This window comes from Narcine bancroftii, chromosome 4 (genome assembly GCF_036971445.1).
Source record: "Narcine bancroftii isolate sNarBan1 chromosome 4, sNarBan1.hap1, whole genome shotgun sequence".
NCBI classification, from domain to species: domain Eukaryota; kingdom Metazoa; phylum Chordata; class Chondrichthyes; order Torpediniformes; family Narcinidae; genus Narcine; species Narcine bancroftii.
The window spans coordinates 251,554,621-251,576,817 of NC_091472.1; the positions used below are offsets into that span (position 1 = coordinate 251,554,621).

General features: G+C 40.2%; 1 long non-coding RNA gene across 2 annotated transcripts in view; it reads left to right on the plus strand.

Annotated features, from left to right (window-relative positions):
• The window catches only part of LOC138761856 (uncharacterized), a 68,136-nt gene extending 61,935 nt beyond the window's left edge, over nucleotides 1-6,201 (plus strand). For both annotated transcript variants that reach the window (XR_011356545.1, XR_011356544.1), the window contains exons 2-4: nucleotides 286-481; nucleotides 3,123-3,240; nucleotides 5,936-6,201. This is a non-coding gene — a long non-coding RNA (uncharacterized lncRNA). The remainder of the gene's footprint in view (nucleotides 1-285; nucleotides 482-3,122; nucleotides 3,241-5,935) is intronic.
• Nucleotides 6,202-22,197: the final 15,996 nt, after the last annotated feature.

Consider the following 22,197-nt stretch of genomic DNA (forward strand, 5'->3'; position numbering starts at 1 on the left):
CACCGATTCTTTTGCACAAGTATTTTGTTTTTTAATCCCCAAGTTTTTCAGTTGAACATAGTGATAGAATTACTTGATGCAATTTCTCTTTGGAGTCAACAGTGATACAGCAGGGGAATAACGTTTTTGGAGAATCTCTTTCTTCTCTCCCCATGTTGTGATTTTTCTGGAATCTATGGACAGAAAGAAAAGTGATTAATTTAGGCCCCCTCCAATCATAACCAATGTAACATTTTGCTTTTCAAACATTGATAATAACAAGATGCACTGGATATTTTGTTTTAGTGCGCCAACCACAAGGGCACTTACCTGGCAAGAGTTTGAAGGAGAAAACTGACCTCTACACCTGCGCTTTGCAGCGAGTGTCCCAGAGCCTGATCTTCCACCCAGCCCCTTGGCTCAGTGTTAAGGGGACGAGCAAGGACCGTTGCGCCCAACTAATGGCTCATTCAATTGGAGTTACCAACCTGGACTGGAAAAAGTAAGAGAGGCTTGTAGTATCAATGAACCCACAGGTCCAGTGGTTACAGCTACAACAACTGAATTAGGCCGCACTAAGTGATTATGTACCGGATGAGCATAATGTTTCGTCAGCCAAATATTCAATTGTAATTATTATTTTACAGACTTCCAAAACCCAAGACTCGAGTTGTTATATATGATATGGTTGTTGAAATGAACTTCTTTAAAAAAATAAATAACATTTTATGATACTTTTTAAAACTTTATTATACGTTCACGAACAGCATCCAAAGCATACTTCAATTATTTGGTTTGTTCAGTTTTTAGATTACATCAGCAGATTATGAACCAGGGCATGGGCCTTTGTCATAACTCTGATGAAGATGTTGAAAAATTAATTGAGCAATTATAAATAATTAAAAGAGTGTTAAAATAGTTCAAATATAAAACATTAACATAGCTGAAGTACATTTCTGCTCATAACTCACTTCCTGCCAAATGAAAATCCTTGCATTTGGCACAATTCTGAGGCCCAAACTTGGAACTCAAGTCTGCACGCTTTTCAAGAAGTTTTTACATGTTGAAAAACACGCACAATTTATAGGGAGCATGGGAAAGTAACACTGGCAATAAACAACATGCACAATTTATGATGAGCATGGAGAAAGTCACACCATCAACAATATGCACAATTTATAGTTAGCGTGGAAAAGACATACCAGCAATAAACAAAATGCACAATTTATAGTGAGCATGGGAAAGTCACACCAGCAATAAAAAATACACATAATTGATAATGAGCGTGAGAGAGATATACCAGCAATAAACAAAACGCACAATTTATAATGAATGCGGGAAAGTCACACTGGCAATAAACAACATGCACAATTTATAGCAAGCATGGGAAAGTCATACCAGCAATAAACAATACACACAATTTATGGTGAGCATGGAAAAAACATACCAGCAATAAACAAAACACACAATTTATAGTGAGCATGAGAAAGTCACACCGGCAATAAACAAAATGCATAATTTAGAGTGAACGTGGGAAAGTCATACTGGCAATAAACAACATACACGATTTATAGCGAGTGCAGGAAAGTCACACTGGCAATAAACAACACACATAATTTATAGCGAGTGCAGGAAAGTCATACTGGAAATAAACAAAATGCCCAATTTATAGCGAGTGTAGAAAAGTAGTAGCCACACTGAATCACACACGTACAAATTACAAACCAATGTGGGAATTGGATACATACAAAATGGAAAAATTCAAAATTTTGATCTTGGAAGTTGTGCGAACTTCTCTTTGGCTTGAGTGACATGGTATTCCAAGAAACAGGATATTCTGGCGAGGGCATTGCACCTTATCAATGTTAATTGCCCACACCCGTCCCCTGAGGGAGAAGATCAACACATCAAGCACCTCTGAGACAATGGACCTTGCAGGAGAAAATAATCTACATAATGGACAATTGACACCTCTGGAGGAAGTTAAATAGGTTGTAAATCGTGGGAGATTAACTATGGCAGATACTGGGACTATGGAATGCATATTGTATAAAACAAAAGTGCAGGGTACATGTTATTGTAAAAATTTTAGTTAAAATAGGGCAAGGGTGATAAGGCAGGGTTTGAGAGATCACGAGATTGTTTAACAAAACAGAAGGGCATTCATTGAATGATACATTCAATTCTCTCAATTATTTTTATTATCTGTATGAATCTGGTGGCTCTTTTCCTTCTTATGATTAATCAGATCATCCATTTGAATAGAGCACCTTTGTTTAAATGGTGTTTAATTCCCAATCACTCATTATAATTAAAAATCACCAGATGCTCTCTAATAAAATTAAAATCAAGAATATACAGGTGATCCAGATGTTTCTGGAGAAAAGTTGATCATGAACAGGTGAAAAATTTAAAAAAATTGCAAATGCTGGAATCTGAAACAAAAATAGAAAATGTTGAAAAAAACCTCAGCAAAGTCAGGCAGCATCTGACAGTAAATCCAGTTAATGTGAATATTAATTTTGCAAACAGTATGAAAATCCTCTGGGCATCTGAAACCATTGCATACTCCCCAAGACCCATTGAAATAAATCATGTTGATTTTAAATTTTATTTCATATGTTAACAATTAACCACCAAATGTAATCAAGTTAATATAATGAAAAGATCAGCAACAAATGTATCCTTTGAAAAAGACTAGATCGTTTAATTTATCCTTAAAGTTAAATGAGTTGGAAACTTCAGCAGCTTACAGATTTTAAGGAACATAGTTAACTGTAAACAACTGAGGTCATTTTCGTCTGCAAATGAAATTCTGACTGCTGATGCAAAGTTATGATAAATACTGAAGATTTTTATAAAGTTGTGATGAGGGAGATTTGGTGTGACCTTTCAAACACTATTACAGTAAACTCAGAATATAGACTTGGTGAAAAATGACCGAGGATTCCTATAAACATTTAGATTAATCAGTCAGAAGATTACAAAAGTGGGTTTGAAAGTTTAGACTCTAAACTGAAATTTCCAAAATTCTTTTGTGAGAATTATTTTTTCCATTTTCAAGTGACACCGGTATTCATTCTACTTTAGACATGATGTTGACAAGATTTTTTTCACTGTTAATGCTACAAATTTATTTCCAGGTCTTAAGAATGAATCATATTCACAATTACAATTTGAGACACGGAAAAACCTGAGGATGAAACTAATAGATGGAGGGAGCCACACAAGGAAGGGGATGCAGAAGAGACCCACCAGAATGTAGGGACGTGTTTGTTTTATTTAGAGTGGAGTGGCTTATGTAGTTTTTGAATTAAGTTGCGCAATTATGAGTGTAAATAGAGTACATATGGGGAGATTTTTTTTCTCTTTGTAGGACTGTCTATAGGATTAAGAAAAATTAAGAGTAAAAAATTAAGAGGATTTCAGGAAGAATTTTTCTCAACAAAAAGATGGTTGACATCTGAAATTCTTTGCATGAGGAGGTGGTGGAGGCAGACACTCACATCATTTAATAATCATTTTGATGTGCATTTGAAACACTGGCATAGAAGGCTATGGACTCCATGATAGAAGCTATATGTAATGCCAATAAGTATTTGGTAGCTTTCAGGAGATGAAGGGTCTTTTTCTGTGAATTCTCAGTCAAAAATGGGGTTAAGGATCATATTCTGCAATTAACATGTCACCTTTGTAGCAATCATCAATTTTATAGTGCAAGTTCATTTCAGTGATTTAAGAATCAATCATTTAATATGTTGGATGGACTTCAATATAGCAAGTGACATTGCTCCAAATGAAGATAGATTGTGGCTTTTAAAGCAACATGCATTGTGATTGGAGCAGATGCTGGCCTTCATGTAAGGAGTGGCTAGATCTACGCAGTGAATGGTAGGGATCTGTGGAGTGTTGTAGAGGAGAGGGATCTAGAAGTACAGGTGCATAGTACCTTGAAAGTGGCATCACAAGTTGATAGGGTGATCAAAAATATGTTTGGCAAGTGGCATTTCATCAGAGTGTAGAAGCTAGGAGGTCAAGTGACACTTGCACAAGACAATTTGTGAGGCTCATTTATGTGCAGTTTTGGTCTCCGTACTACAGGAAAAATGTCAAATTGGAGAAGATTTACAAGAATGATGCCAGGATTCAAGCACCTGAGCCATAAGGAGAAGTTGATCAGGCTAGGGCATTATTTTGAGGGCAGGAGAATGAGTGGTGATCTCAGAGGTATACAAAATCATAAGAGGGATTGGGCTGCACATTTGGCATAGCGGTTACAGCGCCAGCAATGGGGACCAGGGTTCCAATGCCATGCTGTCTGTAAGGAGGTTGTGCATTCTCCCTGTGTCTGTGTGGGTTTTCCACGGGGGCTCTGGTTTCCTCCCACCATTTGAAATGTAATGGGTGTGTAGGTTAATTGGGCGGCACAGACTCATGGGCTGAAATGGCTTTTTACCCTGTTGTATGTCTAAATTTTTAAAATTAGATCAGGGTGAACACAAAGTCTTTTGCACAGTGTAGGGGAATTAGTAACCGGAGAATGCAAGTTTAAATTAAGGGGCGAGTAATTTAGCAGGAAGCTGAGGGGTAACTTTTTTTAAAAATACACAGAGGTTGGTGGGTGTATGGAAAAAGCTGGCAGGAGTGGTTGAGCCATGTACTATTGAAACATTTAAGAAAATATTGGACATGTACATGTATAGGATTGGTTTAGAGGAACATGGACCAAGTACAGTCAGGTGGGACACATTGGTCAGCATGGACAAGTTGGGCTGAAGGGCCTGTACAACTCTATGATTCTAAGGTTCTCATGTATGTAAATCCAGCTGAAGACCTCTAGGTATGAAGATAAAGTAGTTAAACAGGAAAGCCTGCAGGTGCTGTGATTGTAGAGACACTGATGAGTTTCTTCACCAGCTTTGAATATAAAGTAAGTTTTTATTTTGTTTCTGCAACTCTGATATGAGATCAAAAACTAATGAGATCGTTAATACCAGGAATTATGCTATGAAGAAAGAATGAAGTTCTGCAAGAAGTTTAAATTATCTAAGTGATTATGGCCAGTGAATACATTTTCAAATGCAATTTCCAAATAACGGCAGCAGTTATCTTCCATTATTCCTTCATTCAATTATTTCCATCACTCATACCTTTATCAACAGAGATCCATAGCCAGCATTTAGATATTGCATCTCACTCTCAAATTTCATACAGCTGTAAATCATACAATTACCTCAGCTGTTCAGATATGGCAACCATATTACTGAAAAATGTACACCTTTCTCACAGGAATAAAATGGACGCCATCAAGCAAAGGATTAAAATGGAGAGAGGCTAAACCAGTGGTTCTCAACCTTTAGCTTTCCACTCACATTCCACTTTAAGTAATCCCTATGCCATCGGTGTGATTAGTAAGGGATATCTTATAAGGTTGATGTGTGAGTGGGAAAGGAAGGTTGAGAATCACTGCTTTAGACCGAATTGTTACTGAAATATTTAGCTTGAGAAAAATTATCATTAGCCCATTACGAGACCGTGCACATAAAGAGTCGATTAAGTATGATTAAAACAGTGGTTTTCAAACTTTTTCTTTCTACCCATATACTACTTTAACCAATCTCTTACTAATCACAGAGCACCTATGGCATAGGGATTACTTAAAATGGTATGTGAGTGGAAAGAAAAAGGTTGAGAACCACTGGGCTACATGTTCTTATCTACATATAGGCAATCCTGGAGAAGAGATATTATGAAAGCAGGGGCTAGCAGTGGGTCCAAAATAATTGATGATGAAAATGTTTGCATTCCTGATTTGCCTTCTCACATGCTGCCATCTCCTCAATTTTTATTTTCTTCTAATTGGTAATCTACATGTAGTGGAAGCAGGTATGTCATTTACTATTTTCACCACTCCTCATGCTCCAACCTAATAAATTTATGTGTTTTTCCTTTATAGGTTCTCAAGCACCATAATCTGGCCAGGTATTGGAGAATTAACAAGAAGATAGTGGGGAACAGTTAGAGCAATATTATTACAGCGCCAACGACCCGGGTTCAAATCTTAGGGCATTTGTAAGGTGTTTGGACATTCTTTCTGTGACCTTCTGGGTTTCCTCCCACTCTCCAAAAACAATATAGGATGTGTAGATTAACTGGAGTATTTGGGTAGCATGTGCTTGTCGGTAGGGATGGCTCGCTGCCGTGCTGTTCCTCTTAATTAAAAAAAATGGATTATGCATCTTCATTTAATTCAACATTTACAACCATCAATTCAGACACTTACATTCAGATATTTCAGTAGACACAAGACCAGTATATTGTAAGACACTGAGCACAGGTGATTTGTTGTCTGGGCTGACAACAAAAGTAGTGCAGATATCAGCTTTCCACAGACCATGTCAACAGTGCTCTGGAGGACATGGGTCAAGTTTTTGTGGCATATTTTTCAGATGAAAGCATGATGGTTTTCATAGTTCAATGTTTTGTGCATTGGGAAACCTGCCAGAACACTTGGCTTCATGGACAAAAGGCTTGGAGAATTAAAAATGTGCTTTTTATCTACCTGCTTTCAGCCATCCCACTGCTTCTTGTGTTACTCAGTCTCTTTTACAGATCTTTCATGTGCTCTTTCTATTCACCCCCCTTCTACACACACCCTTTTTATGTAACTTAAAACTTATTTCAGATCTAACACTTTGTCTTAAAAGATTATTAGCATTTTTCTCTCTTCATGGATGTTGCCTGAATTGCTGCGAATTTCAACCACTTTTTATTCCCCTTTAGAGTACCTGCTGTGCGCACATCTAATATTTGATCATTGTGCTACACTCATTCTAGGGGAGATAGCTTCCAGCGTGATTTGGTTCCCAAATGTTTTCACATACAAGAGATCCAAGAACACTTGGGCACACAAAACATGGGTGTAAACAATTCAGTATCTTTACCCACTGGACATCGAGAACCTCGACCAACGTCAGGCTCCAGCAGTTCTACAAGAAAAGTGATATCTGATGAAACCAAATATAATGATGAGAGAAAAGCCACTGTCAAGTGAGCCGCATGATATTAAGCCATTTGAGTTTTGTTGGAGACAAACCCTTGTGTCATCTGCAAACTTGATGACACTGTTGGCGCTGGATCTGGCGATGTAGTCGTGGGTCAGCAATGTGAACAGGAGTGGGCTAAGCACGCAGCCCTGAGGTGCACCAGTGTTCAGTGTGATGGTGCTCGATGTTCTGCTACCAAACCCGACAGACTGTGGTCTTTCCGTTAGGAAATCCAGAAATCAATTACAGAGAGGGGTGTTGTGTCGCAGTGAGGACAGCTTCTCCACCAGCCCCTGGAGTATGATTGTTGAGCTGAAGTCAATGAACAGCAGACTGGCAATATGAGGCCAGGGTGGAGTGAAGCAACAAGGCTACAACATCATCTGTGGAATGGATTCATCTATAGGCGAATTGAAATTGAAATGGGTTCAGTGTCTCTAAGAGGTGTGCATTCCATCACCAGATTTTCAAAGTATTTCATAATGGTGGAGATCAGTGCTCCAGGCAGTCATCACTGAGGCCTGTTATTGTCATTGTCTTAAGTGGCTGCCTTGAACTCTGTGCGAATGATGGACTTCTGCAGTGAAGTGTTGAAGATCTCTGTGAATACCTCTGTCCATTTCTCCCCACAGTCCTTCGATGCCCAACCAGTTATGTTGTCCGGTCCTACTGCCTTGTGTGGGTTCACCTTGGATAGGGTTTTCCTTACCTTGGCCGTGGCTATGAAGGGAGCTGTTCATCATGAGAACACCAGAGCTTTCTTTGGTGTCAACCTGTTCTTTTCAACAAACTGTATATAGAAGGTATTCAATCTGTCTGGAAGGGAGGCTTCATTGTACTTAATTCGCAAGGTTGACTTGTGATCCATTATGGACTTGATCCCTTGCCAAATGTACCTCGTGTTGCCATTGTCACACAGCTGTTTGTGAATTTAAGAGTACCCCATCTTACCTTCCAGATTGCAATGGAGAGTTGAAACCTGGCTGATCTTGGTGCCATCCTACACCCTGTCCTGAAGGCAGCATCACAAGCTCTGAGAAGGGCCTGGATGTCTGCTTCCAACCATAGTTTCTGGTTAGCCCTAGTTGTGAAACATTTTATCTCGGTGACATCCTCAATGCTGATATAGCTTCCTCCTTAAACACCCCCCTCCCTACCTCCATCTTAAATTCCATACGGAATATTTTGGACGATCAAGTACTAAGCCAGTCACTGAACTCATGTACTCCTCTATGCTCACGTAACAATTATAGGTAGCCACCTCCCTGAAACAGTTTAATTCCATGGTCAGACTTACAACTATAAGAGAAGAGCAGTGAGTTTAGTCATGATTACCAAAGGCAAGGTGCTTGGGATCCTCTAGGGTCCAAGGGTAAATAAGTCTCGCAGACCAGATGGAATGCACCCTTGAGTTCTGAAAGAAGTATCCTCCATGAATATATAGATTCTGGCATGTCCAACATGAAGTTTATTTTGCAGCTGTGCTGATTTAAGCTAACCAATCTGACAGAAGAGGAGGTTGGTATTCAAATTAAACAGAACTCTACATGCATTTTGTCACATCAATGCACCATGTTTGTGACAGAAAAGTGGTAATGGATTTGACATATTAAATGTTTATGAATCCATAAACATGAGAACTGCTGAATTCATATTTATTTATATCAGTGGTTCTCAACCTTTTTCTCTCCACTCCCATACCACTTTAAGTATTCTCTATGCCATAGGTTCTCTGTGATTAGTAAGGGATTGCTTAAAGTGGTATGCGGGTGGAAAGAAAAAGTTTGAACACTATTGTTTTAATTGTACCTCATTGACTCGTTATGTGCAAGGCTTCATAACTCCAAAGGAAATGGCCCAATGATAATTTTTCTCAAGCAAAATATTTCAGTAACAATTGGGTCTAGAGCAGTGATTCTCATCCTTTCCTTCCCACTCACAGAACACCGATGGCATAGGGATTACTTGTTGAGAACCACTGATTTATATGCTATCAGTTGTAAGATTTCAATACCCTTCACTGAACAAAGGAATTAGGATTTCAAAAATTAAAATAAATCCATTGGTACGTGTTTCATCTTGCATTCGTATGCATGAGTTCTTTGGCAACACAGAGGCTCTTTACTTTAAAGTTGTTGTAAGCAGCACAATGAGGCAATCCATGAGGCTGCAAGTCTCCATTACAGATTTGCATACTGTGTGTCAGCCCCCTGCTGGCAGCCAAGTCTAATCAAACAGTAAGGCATCGCTAGTTGCCTTGCAACCATGATCACTATCTTTACATCTCCCTTTCTTAAATCAAAAGTAGTTTACTTTTAACTAACATGTTTTCTTTGTATAACTCTGCAATTTTGACTTTATCATCAAGAACTTACATTTTCATTATTATCAACATTGTTAACATTTTTAAAACTTGTTTTGTGTTCACATTTACATACACTAAAACTTGAAGAGCGAATAAGATGACAGTACTTCATTCTATAACAGGAGTCTTTAAATGTGCTCAAAGGGTATCTTAGGAGGATTCACGGGTAAGGCATTGCTAGTTGACTTGCAAGCATGATCTCACGATCATCCCAGTACGTATCTCAATTATTTCCAATGACAGGGACCAATAGGTTGAGCACCCTAAAATCAATACGAAGAGTCAAATTTGACTAAACATCCAAAACAAAAGGATGTGCACTCAGCTCTCTACTAAACTCTGTCTACACCACCACTGTGTGGCCAAACATAGCTCTAACTCCATCTACATAATTGCGAATGACAATGTTGTCACAGGCAGGACCTTTATTAATGATGAAACAGAGTGCAGAAGTGAAATAAAGGAACTTGTGGCTTAATGCCAGGACAACGGCCTCTTCCTTGGTGTCACCAAGACCAAAGGGCTGATTATCGATTTCTGGAGTTCTCTCTCTCTCTCCCCATTCCACATGAACAGTGCTGAGGTGTAAATTGTAGATTTATCTTCCTAGGAATAAACATTTCCAGTTGCCTTGGAGAAGACTCATCCCACCCTAGTCACTCTCTTTTTACCCTCTCCTATTAAGAAGATGTATCAGTATGAGATCATGCACCAACAGATTCAAGAACAGTTTCTTTTCTGCTGTTATCATAGTCAAGAATTAACCCCAAAATAGTAAAATTATGATGCCTTTGTTCCATACAATGTCTCCCTATAACTCAGTATTTTTGTATTGTCTTACCTTTTCAACAATGAATGAGATATCTACTGGTCTGCACATAAAGCAACCTTGATCATTGTATCTTGGTACATGTGACAATAAAGTTGAACTTTCCCCTCCCACCTTAAATCTATTTGATATTTTCACCTTGGGATAAACACACTATCAACCCATCTTTTTCTCTCATGACTTTACATACTTTTGTCAGGTTACATCTAATCCTCCTAGGGTTCAATAAAAACAATCCAACTTTTCCTCATAGTTAATACGTTTCAATATATGCAACACCCTGGTGAACCACTTTAGGGAGATCGGAACACACCCAAGATTGTGCTGTTCATTAATCCTCCATAGCATCCTGCCATTTGAGTAAATATTCCTCTTGCATTTGACCTTCCAAAATTCATTGCCTCACACTTGTCTGATTAAACCCCATCTACTATTTCTCCACCCAGATTTCCAAATGACCAAAATCATGCTTAATCCTTTATCAACCTTTTTTGCTATCCACAACTCCATATCAAATGCTAATTTATTAATCAGACAACCATTTGCATACAAATCATTAATTATATATTACAATCAACAGAAATCCTACTACTGATCTTTGCAAAATATTAGTGGTCACCAACCTCTAGTCAGAGAAACATCCATTTGTTCAATGACGAACCCCATGTTGGATCCCATTCAACAATTTTTTTTTGGAATAGTCTATTATTTGGGATCTTGTCAAATACTTTTTCCAAAGTCCATAATATTTACTGCCAAATTCTCAACATCCATATTCACTACATGAAAAGAATCAAATTTGTGATACACACTTCATCCCATTTTCCCTCCCCCCCCACCCCTCAAAGCCATGCAGACTATCCCTAATAAGTCCAAGCTTTTTCAAATGTTAGCTAATTCTGCCCCTGAGTATCTTCTCCAATATTTTTCCAACCACTGATATCAGGACCCTGTTGCCCAATTCAAACAAAGGAAAAAGACTAGGTTCTCTGAAATCTTCTAGTATTTCACCCATGGTTAATGACATTGCAGAGGTCCCAGTGGAAGCCTCAGCAATCTCCTCCTTTGTTTCTCTGTTTTCTAGGGTAGATTTAATCAGGCCCTAGTACATTATCCACTTTAATGTTTATCTGACAGTGCCTCCTCCTTACTATCAACATGCCCTAGAATATCAATTTATCCCTCTCTAATCTCATAATCCATGTTCTTCTCTTTGGTGAATACCAATGCAAAATTCTCATGAAAAATCTCAACTCTTTCCTCTAGCTTCACGCCTAAATCCTTTCCTTTGTCCTTAAATGCCTTAGGATTTTTGTTTATCTCCTTTTTTTTCATTAGCACATTTATTCTGAATTTTAAAATCAATATTCAAAAGTAAAACCTGTTTGCCTGTAGATAGTATGTCTGATCTTTATATTTCTTCAGATTCAAATAAACATGGTATGAAGGTCAACACTTCATCCTCCACAGACACAAATACAATGGAACTGAGGCAAGGCACAAATTTTGCAGGACTTTATAAGTTATGTACCATGCATGTGAAATCGAAAGCTGCTAGTATGGCAGAAGCAAATGCAATGGGTTTCACCAATCTCATGAGATACCATGGAATATCCCAGGCAACAAGAGTGAACTGAGTGGGTAGTTATTGCTGGTGAGTGATGAGGAATGGGAGGAAAATCATAAACATTAAATGATAGCTTTTCATGTTCTGTGTTGAAATAGTATTACAGATCAGCATTTTTAAGCTCACATATTTTGTGTTTTCTAGACTTGATCCCAGGTGTGCAATGTCTTTGGAAGCCTCTTTTTTTATATATTGAAAATAAGCCTTGCAAATCCAACAAGTAGCTGTAGCAATTGGAATGGAAACTATATACCTGACTGAATTGAAAACTCTTCTAATAGTTTTGTTAGAATGTTTAGATTCAATCTTATGCTGCCACAGTATAACCCATAGGCTAATTCCCATGTGACTTCAACAAAGAGAAGTAATGCTTGAGTAGATTTCCAGTAACTCTCAAATTGCATTTGCAATCTTTGTTTTAAAGTGCAGTCACACTCAGAAGGAATGAATTATCCTCCAGCTGTGATGCAAATGTCATATTTTCCATTTCAATGAGAACAAACAGAAACATTTAATAAAAGCTTTACCATATTCAACTTAATAAAGTTTCAGAGTCTGAATATGTTTATCTAATAGACAATTTATTAACATTTTGGACATTTCTTTCATCTCATTGTCCAGGTGATTAATTCTACTAATGAATTTATTAAATTTAGATTTAGAGTGGTAACAGACCCTTCTGGCCCATGATGCTGTGCCCCCCAAATACACCAATTGACTTACAAACCCCATAAATTTTTGAAGGGTGGGAGGAAAGCAGGACACCTGGAGCCCATGCAGGTCATGGTGAGAATGTACTGACAGCGTCGTATTTTATCCTTGGTCGCTGGTTCTCTAATAGTGGTGTGCTAACTGCTGCGCTAACCGTGCTGCCCATAATGTATTCTGAATTTTAAAATCAATATTCAACAGTAAGACTTGCTTGCATTTGGACAAGTATATCTGATCTTCAAGTTCAAATAAATATTATAGCAAGGTCAACTACTTCATCCTCCACAAACACAAGTGCAACGGAACTGAAGCAAGCTGGCACCATTTTGGAGGAAGTTATGTGGCTCGAGTCCTAATGTGCTGTGCATGTGATATCCAAAGCTGCTAGCATGAGCGGAGGCAAAAACAATGGGTTTCACCGATTATCAGATGCCATGGAATATCCCAGGCAACAAGAGTGAACTGAGTGGGTAGTTATTGCTGGTGAGTGATGAGGAATGGGAGGAAAATCATGATGTTACAAGCTATTTTTCTACAAAATCCAAGTTAAAGCAACAATGTTGCAACATTTAAGATGCGAATTTAATTATTTTCTCCATTGCCAGATTTCTTAGTATACACACAACCCCATATCGTTTTACCCCACATGGAAATCTTTTTTCATGCATTGCCAACCTACAAATACTGATTCTTGTCTTGATAGTGGATTGAAACAACCTTGGTGCTGATTTTAGCTCTAAAACCCACATGTCATTGTGGAGCAAATGAATCACATACACAAAAGCAAACCCAAATTTAACAGTATTTATTAGTCATCTCTTGCCTGCAGCAGCGAGGGAGTCCTCACTATCTCTTGCCTGCAGCAGCCAGGGCGGCCTCATTATCTCTTGCTCTCTCTGATTGTCCAAAGTATGATATTTTTGAGATGAGGTGAATCATTTCCCTCAATGTACAGAGAGTTAGCTTTTAATCCAATGAAATATGTGCAAGATTAGCCATCTCGTGAAGACCCCAATTTTAGTCAATGTTCAATCATAAAAAAGTATTACTTTGAATCAATTAATCACTGAATGCTTTGCTATTAGTTATATCCTTACAAAGGCTATAATTCCATACTCAACATTGCAGTTATCAACAGAATATGCATCCTTTACTGCAGAATTTAAGTGTTTTGGGAACAATTTGTAGCACCTTTTATTGCTTCTCCATCTTGACTCATTTCATAGCCTGCCTACCTGGAGACAATTGATCAATTGAACATGAACTTTTTCATACACATCTCCAGCTGTATTGCCCTGCTTGACATATTTTGGTGTGTCCCAGGCCCCGAATGCAATGAAAGGTGATAATGCTCATTGTTGTACATAATGTACAAATGCAATATTTTATTTGCTGCAGCCAAACAGATATGCAGAGATGAGTGAGATGACAGGTGAGGAAGAGGGGAACTGTCCCCCTGTTACAATGGGGTGGTGGGAGTGAATGGACCAAGAGCAGATGTGCCAGTCATGGAGGGGTACGAGTGAGGAATGCATTGATAGTAATAGATGGGAAACCAGATTTACTGAAGGAGGACATCTTGGATACCTTGGAAAGGAACGCCTCATCCTGGAAGCACATTTCCAGCACATCTTTCCATTACACATGTGGAAACACACGTAGAGGAAAGATGTGCCGGCACATCTCCTCCTTCCACGTCCAACAAAGTATTTTCTGCAATCTCCACCACCTACAACATGATCCCGCCACAAGAATCAACTTCCCCATTCTGTTTTCCATAGGGATCACTCTCTCTGTGACTTCCTTGACAACTTGTCCCTTCTCACCAATTGACCACTTAGCACTGATCACTGCAACTGAAATCTCTGCAACATTTGCACTTACACCTCCTCCCAACCACTAATCAGAGCCCCAAAGATCCTTTCCATGTACGGGAATACTTTACCGGTAAATCTGTAGGGATCTTCTACTGCATCTGGTGTTCCCGATGCTGCCTCCTCTGCCTTGGTAGCTCCAAACAGACATCAATATCCAATTTTCTGTAGCCCTTCACCCTGCTGCTATCCCTTATCTTGAGCTTCATTCCTCCTCTTTTCCTTCTTTCTCCAACTCACCCTTCCTTTCTTCCTGTTACCTACACCTTCCTTCCTCCAGCCTCCACCCCTGATTTGTCATAAGCAAGGACCAGTCTTGTATCATACTTTTATGAACAGAAGAACCCACCTCTACTGACCAGTGGGATAAGTTGCACCACCTGTTATACCAGTAGGGTGGAGTCAATCTACAGTCTTAACCAATAGCAAGCAGTCAGTATCGTACATTACATCACTACATTCAACCCCCCCTCAAAATTAACCAATTTTAAATTCTTTAAAAAAGGAATCAAAAGGGTTAAAAGCATCACAGAAGAAGAAAGAAAATCAGCAGTGGGGTTTGAAAAAAAAATCTGTGAGAAATGCAACAATTAAAACTTATCACAAGTAAGCCATTGGGGTGGCCTTGAGACTCTGAGAGCCACGCAAAACAACTGGAGAGAACTGTAAGCTAACAGGAGAAGCTGCTTTTTCAGCAGATAAGAAGTGATTGGTAGCAGGTGTTATTTGGGGTAAATCTCTGTGTGTTACAGACTGAATATCAGGGACAGAGACATGCTGTTCTGAGGTGGGCAGAGGAAGATTAGTGGTAGTGGGGAAAAGGTTAGAAGTTGCAGGCGGAACCCCTAGCGAAACAAGATATCCCTAAAGGAAACAGTGTCCTGTCTCCCATCCGGAAAAGCAATTTGAGCATATTGCGGGTTAGCAAGAAGCAGTTGCACACGTTTGACTAATGGATTCACCTTGGTCTGTCTAACATGCTTTCTCAGTAAAACTTCTCCAGGTCTAGAAAGGCAGGTCGGCAAGATCTATCCAGTCTTCGACTTTCTGGGAAAAGAAAACAAATGGTGATGAGGCATTTCATTAGTTGATGTGCAAAGTAAAGTATGGATCGAGTTCAAAGCTTCAGGTAACACTTCTTGCCAGCAGCTGGTGGGGAAATCCTTAGATTTGAGTGCCATGGTAACAGCTTTCCAGATTGTACCATTGCTGCGTTCAACTTCCCCATTCCCCCGAGGATTGTAACTGGTAGTGTGACTTGTGGCAATGCTTCTGTCAAGAAGATATTGCCGAAGATCCAAGTTCATAAAGGTTGAACCTCTGTTGCTATGAATGAAATTCGGATAACCAAAAATACTAAAAATGAAATCAAGACATCTAATTATAGAACTAGTAGAAACATCAGTACAAGGAATAGCAAAAGGGAAATGAGAGAATTCATCAATAATACTACGAAAGTAAATGTTTCTATTATTTGAAGGCAGTGGCCCTTTAAAATCTTCATTGAGGCGTTCAAAGGGTCAAGAAGCTTTGATCAATGAGGAAGGTGAAGGTTTGTAATAATGTGGCTTGCATTCAGCACAGACAGGGCATTGTCCAGTTAGGGTTCTCACATCCTCTAATGCAGTGGTTCCCAACCTTTTACTTTCCACTCACATACCACTTTAAGTATTCACTATGCCTTAAGTGTTCTGTGATTAGTAAGGGATTGCTTAAGGTGGTATGTGAGTAGGAAGGGAAGGTTGAGAATCACTGCTTTAGACCCAATTATTACTGAAATATTTTGCTTGAGAAAAATTGTCATTGGCCCATTTTCTTTGGAGTTATGAAACTGTGCACATAACAAATCAATTTGGAATGATTAAAACAGTGGTTTTCAAACATTTTCTTTCCACCCACATACTACCTTAAGCAATCAGAACACTTATGGCATAGGGAATATTTAAAGTGGTATGTGAGTGGAAAGTAAAAGGTTGGGAACCACTGCTCTAATGTATAGGGCAAATTGAGAGTTTTCACATAGTGATAAAATCTTGTGACCCCCCCCCCCTCCCCCCCAGGTGGCACAACTCTTCATGAAGAAATTTTAATCGGTCTAGCTGCAGACTCGCAAAAGTTGCATGAGAGAGAGCATCAGGAGGATCATTGAATTTTCCTGGACGATAAAGTATGTCATAATCATAATTCGATGCGCCATTGCATAATCTTATAATTTTTAATCTTGCTCTTCATTCTAGTGTTGAACATGAAAACAACAGATCTCTGATCAGTTAACAAGGTGAACTTCCTGCCAGCTAAGAAGTGTCTCCAGCAACGGATAGCTTCTATAATAGCTCGTGCTTCCTTTTCAATGGATGAGTGTTTTAATTCTGGTCCACGTAATGTGTGAGAAAAGAAGGCTACAGGTTTGCCAGCTTGTTTTAATGTGGCAGCTAGAGCAAAATCAGATGCATCCAATTCCATTTCTTTCCTCATCAATTGCAGACATGGAGACCTTGGCTTTATCCTGTTTAATGTTTTCAAAGGCTAGGAGGGGCTCATTACTCAAAGGAAAATTGATGGTTTTAAAAAGAGGTCATGCTTTGTCAGCACTGCACCCACTGAGCGTAATAGGAGAAAAATCCTAAACAATGCTTGAGGGCCTTTTGTGTTGTTGGAGGGGGCAGCTCCATGAGTGGTCGCATTCTCTCTGGATCCAGACTGATTTCTCCTTTACTTACTATGTAGTCTAATATTGGCAGACTCTTAGTGCAGTACACACATTTGTCATTATTCAGGGTTAAATGCAAGGTTTTGGCAACTTGGAGGAACTGTGTATATTCCGATCTTGATCATTCAAGTCTTTGCCACAGATGGTAACATTGTCCAGATAAGGAAAAGTGGCTTGCAACTTATAGGTATCACTAACTTATCTATCTCTCTTTGAAAAACGGATACCCCGCTAGTGACGCCAAAAGGAATTCTCTTAAACTGGAAGAGTTTGTCATCTGCCTCAAAAGCAGTAAACTGCCTTTCATCCTTATGGATGGGAATATGGTGGTAAGCTGATTTCAGATCAATAGTAGAGTATATCTCGCATTGGGCAATTTGAGTAACCATGTCTGAAATACGAGGCAGGGGGTAAGCGTCTGATTGAGTGTACCTGTTTATAGTTTGGCCATAATCCATGACCATTCTAGGTTTCACACCATTTCTGACCACTACTACTTGAGCGCACCAAGGACTTGTGCTGGGCTCGATGACATTTTCCTTTAACAAGCTCTTAGCCTCATCTTTAATAAAGAGTCTATCTTCTTTATTGTAGCGCCTACTTTTTGTAGCTATAGGCTTACAATCCGAGGTCAAATTGGTGAAGAGACGAGGGGGTTTAATTTTTAATGTGGACAAACCACAAAATTTCTTTGATGAGACGGTGATGGATGGCAAAGGGCCATTAAATGCCAATATGATACTTTTCATTTGACATTGGAAGTCTAGACCCAGAAGCATTGGAGTGCATAGGCCAGGGTGTACAGAAATCTTGAATTCAGTATATTAATTCTAAATTAAATTTGCAATAACGTTGTATCTTGTTCTAGTCCCGAGGAAGCCATTGTGATCATGAGCTTAGATGGGTATAACACAAGATTTAGTGCTCTAGCAGTCGAAGGGTGAATGTAACTGTCTGTACTGCCTGAATCAAATAAACAGTTAATAGGCTGCCCATTTACCTCCACTTTCATCGAGGATAGCTGCAGATCATAGGATTTATCTTGATTTACCTTTATGGAAGCCAGGATTGGATCTCCTTGTGGAAGTGGCATGTAGGGCCTTGCCTTGTCACTGGTCGATCTGCTGGATGATTCAGAAGAAGTGGAAGAAGTTGAAGTTGGGCTAGATGAATCATTGACTCTCCAGCTCCGCATCGTGGTGTTATGATGATGATCTTGCTTAGTATCAGCGCATGAGCGCTTCTTCTTATTCAGCATGCCATGAGTGCCAAAATGTCGACTCTCTCGCTCGGCAAGCTCTGGCCCAGTGGCCCTTCTTCCCGCAGTTGGCACAGGTATCTTGCCATGTGGGGCACTGGTTGACGGCATGTAGTGCCAAGCCACAGAAGTAGCACTTCAGGGACCGGCTTTTGCGCCATGGTTTCATAGTGTTCAGTAGTGAATCTTCACTACAGGTCAGTCTGAGGGGTGCTGCTTCTGCACTTCTCCCATGCTCAAATGCTTTGCCCCTTGTAGCACAGTTAGGAGGATCTTCGCTTGTTGCAGAGCCACATTAAAGGTCAAGCCTGGAGTCTCCAGTAGACGCTGTCTAACGTATCCTGATTCCAGACTGCTTATGGAGGCATCTAACATCAGGGACTCACGGTAGGCTTCAGCCGTGACGGCAGGGCAGGCACATTCCCTGGATAGCCCTTTCAGGGCGAGTGTGAAAACATCTATGCTCTCACCTGCTTGTTGCTTCTGTATGTGAAGCTGGTGTTTTGTGAACAGGGTGTTCTGAGGCCTATCATAATAGGCTCTAAGGAGATTCATTACGTTCTGATAGTCAGCTACCTCTCTGACCATGGAGTAGGGGACGTCTCTGAGGAGAGTCACGAAATGGTCCATTTTCTCAGCGTCTTGTTCTTTCGCATGTATGCTTTCGCATGTATGCTTTCGCATGTATGCTTTCGCATGTATGCTTTCGCATGTATGCTTTCGCATGTATGCTTTCGCATGTATGCTTTCGCATGTATGCTTTCGCATGTATGCTTTCGCATGTATGCTTTCGCATGTATGCTTTCGCATGTATGCTTTCGCATGTATGCTTTCGCATGTATGCTTTCGCATGTATGCTTTCGCATGTATGCTTTCGCATGTATGCTTTCGCATGTATGCTTTCGCATGTATGCTTTCGCATGTATGCTTTCGCATGTATGCTTCAAAACACTGGAGCCAGTGGTGAAACTTTTCTCCGGCTCAGGTGGCATCCTGATCTATCTCAAGACTTCCAGGTTTCAACGAACTATCCATGATTTTCTTCTGTGAATAAAATTGATATACCATAAGTCTTGTATCATACTATAGGCTTTTATGAACAAAAGAAGCCACCTCTACTGACCAGTACTGGTTATACCAGTAAGGTGGAGCCAATCTACAGTCATAACCAATAGCAAGCAGTCAGCATTGTATATTACATCACTATATTGACTACAACCCCTTCGCTTCCTTCCATCAGAGAGTCTTTCTCAGCCCCCTCCCCATCACCTCTTAACCCCTTTCACTTCCTCTCTGACTTGTATTCACCTGCCAGCCTGTTCTCCTTTCCCTCCCCACCCCTTTAATCAGATATCAGCTCGGTTATTCCTGATTAAAGTTTTTTGGCCTGATACCTCGACTATCTATTGTTTTCCACAGATGCTGCCTGACCCACCGAGTTCCTCCAGCACTTTGTGTATTGCTCCAGTTTTCCATCTTCAGCTGACTTCTTGTTTACCTTTCTTTTAGGGTGTTGCCTATGTCATAAGAATTCCCTCTTGTGGTCATTTGTTTGATGAGACCATAGATATAGAGTAGTGCCATCCACCAGAACACTTAGATTTCCCATGTTGTTCTCCAATCCCCTCTTTTGGCCAGCAAACTCTGGATCTCCTTGGTCCTGTCTTTAGCAGCAATGGCTGTGTTATAACACAAACTGGTGGTGACAAAGTATCCATAGTGCTAAATGGCACTGTTGTCTACACCGGCAACAAAGTCTCATCTTAAGAGCCCCAGAGCATTTATCATAACTCTGATGGTACTTGCATGACCTTTATGGTATCTGTGGTTAGCTGTGATTAATGAGTGCATCTGTATAAGTTGCCAAGGAAATAATGGATAACCCCAATCTCTCAAGATCCATGCTAAGGGATATAATAGCAGGATGAACTCTATCAGTGTTCACCCTGTGGAAATTCTTCTTATGGATATACAATGATCTGCACATTGAGAAAGAAGAAACTTTTCCACTTCATAAAGTTTTTTTGGTTATTCATGGGAGTCTGTATGACCATATGAATGCAGTTAATGGCCATACAGACTTGTTCCTTATTGATGTTATTTGTTGATCTAGTGCTTGGTAATCTGTATGATGCAGCGGTGAGCAGCAAATTGTCAGTGATCTTCAAATGCATGTAAAGACCCTAATAGCAAGACAATTCAAAGCCAATATATCTCAATTTCTACAGAAAACAGTCCAGACTCAAGAGCATGGACAAAGCACAGAATGTCTCATGTCACAACCTTACAAAACCTAAGTCTAAGAAGGCATTATTCACGATTAAAGCAAATTATAATGGAATCTTATTGGAAGTGAGGTAGGAAGAGAAGGGGCTTGGTGAGGAAATACATTATTAACTCCAATTTGCATTCAGGTTGTGTTATGTAAATGTGTAATCTACATTATGCAATCTGATTTTTTTTTTAAATTTTTTTATTTTTCACACCACAAATCACATTAGCCATGATATACACTTTTTCTTTTTCACACATATACAGTGACTTTTTCTCCCCCCCTCCCTCCTCCCAAGCCACCCCCCCACCCCCTGATTGAAGTAAACAATATGCTTGTGATTTAGCAGTACTCCACATCTGCTCGTGATTATGATATGCCTGGCACAAAATGCATTCTACATAGGAACCAACACATATTGTTGACTCAATCTGCAATAGATGTGTTTTTGAGAACTATGGGTGAGATGTTCTAACAACTGGGGATGGTGACAATTTTTGTGGCCAGCCAAATTTGAGAAAATTCTTCTATAATCCCAACCAGATGACTAACATTTCAGTAGATTGCAAATGGCAATTTACAGATGACTAACTTAAAAATATGGATAAGGGTATGCTATCTTCTTCAGTCCTGGATGGTGATGGAAAGAAATTCTGCTCTGTAGTTTTACAGATCTCCATTCATTCAAAAAAAATCCATGGAACCCGGCTTTAATAGCACAGATTGAGCATCCAGCTTTCATTCTTAACAAGAGACACCCAAGTGACTACACTCTGTTACAAAAGCATTTGTAAAAAGCAGGATCTTAAATTTCCATAAAATGCCTTGCAAGAGGCAATTCTTCAAATTGCTCCATTGTCTGTAACATTAGTCTAAAATGTGTGGTGCGTCTGCCCCACCGAACTGGTGTCAGGAAGCGCCCAGCAGGATCCCAACCCAATGTGGGACTCAGTGGCTGAGGTGTGCACACAGGCAGCAGAAAACACAGTTGGGGGGACCCATACAGGATATGGGACACTGGCTTATGTGGGAGGCGGGATTCAAGGGGCTGGGGCTCATGTGGGAGGCGGGATTCAAGGGGCTGGGGCTCATGTGGGAGGCGGGATTCAAGGGGCTGGGGCTCATGTGGGAGGCGGGATTCAAGGGGCTGGGGCTCATGTGGGAGGCGGGATTCAAGGGGCTGGGGCTCATGTGGGAGGCGGGATTCAAGGGGCTGGGGCTCATGTGGGAGGCGGGATTCAAGGGGATGGGGCTCATGTGGGAGGCGGGATTCAAGGGGCTGGGGCTCATGTGGGAGGTGGGATTCAAGGGGCTGGGGCTCATGTGGGAGGTGGGATTCAAGGGGCTGGGGCTGGGGCTGGGGCTGGGGCTGGGGCCAACTCGCCAACAGGTTGGGGATCCAGCTACATTGCACCACGGCCTACCACCCGCAGGCCAATGGACTGGTTGAACCGCTGCACTCCCACCTTAATTCAGCACTCATGGCTCGCCTCACCGCTCCCGACTGGATGGATGAACTGCCTTTG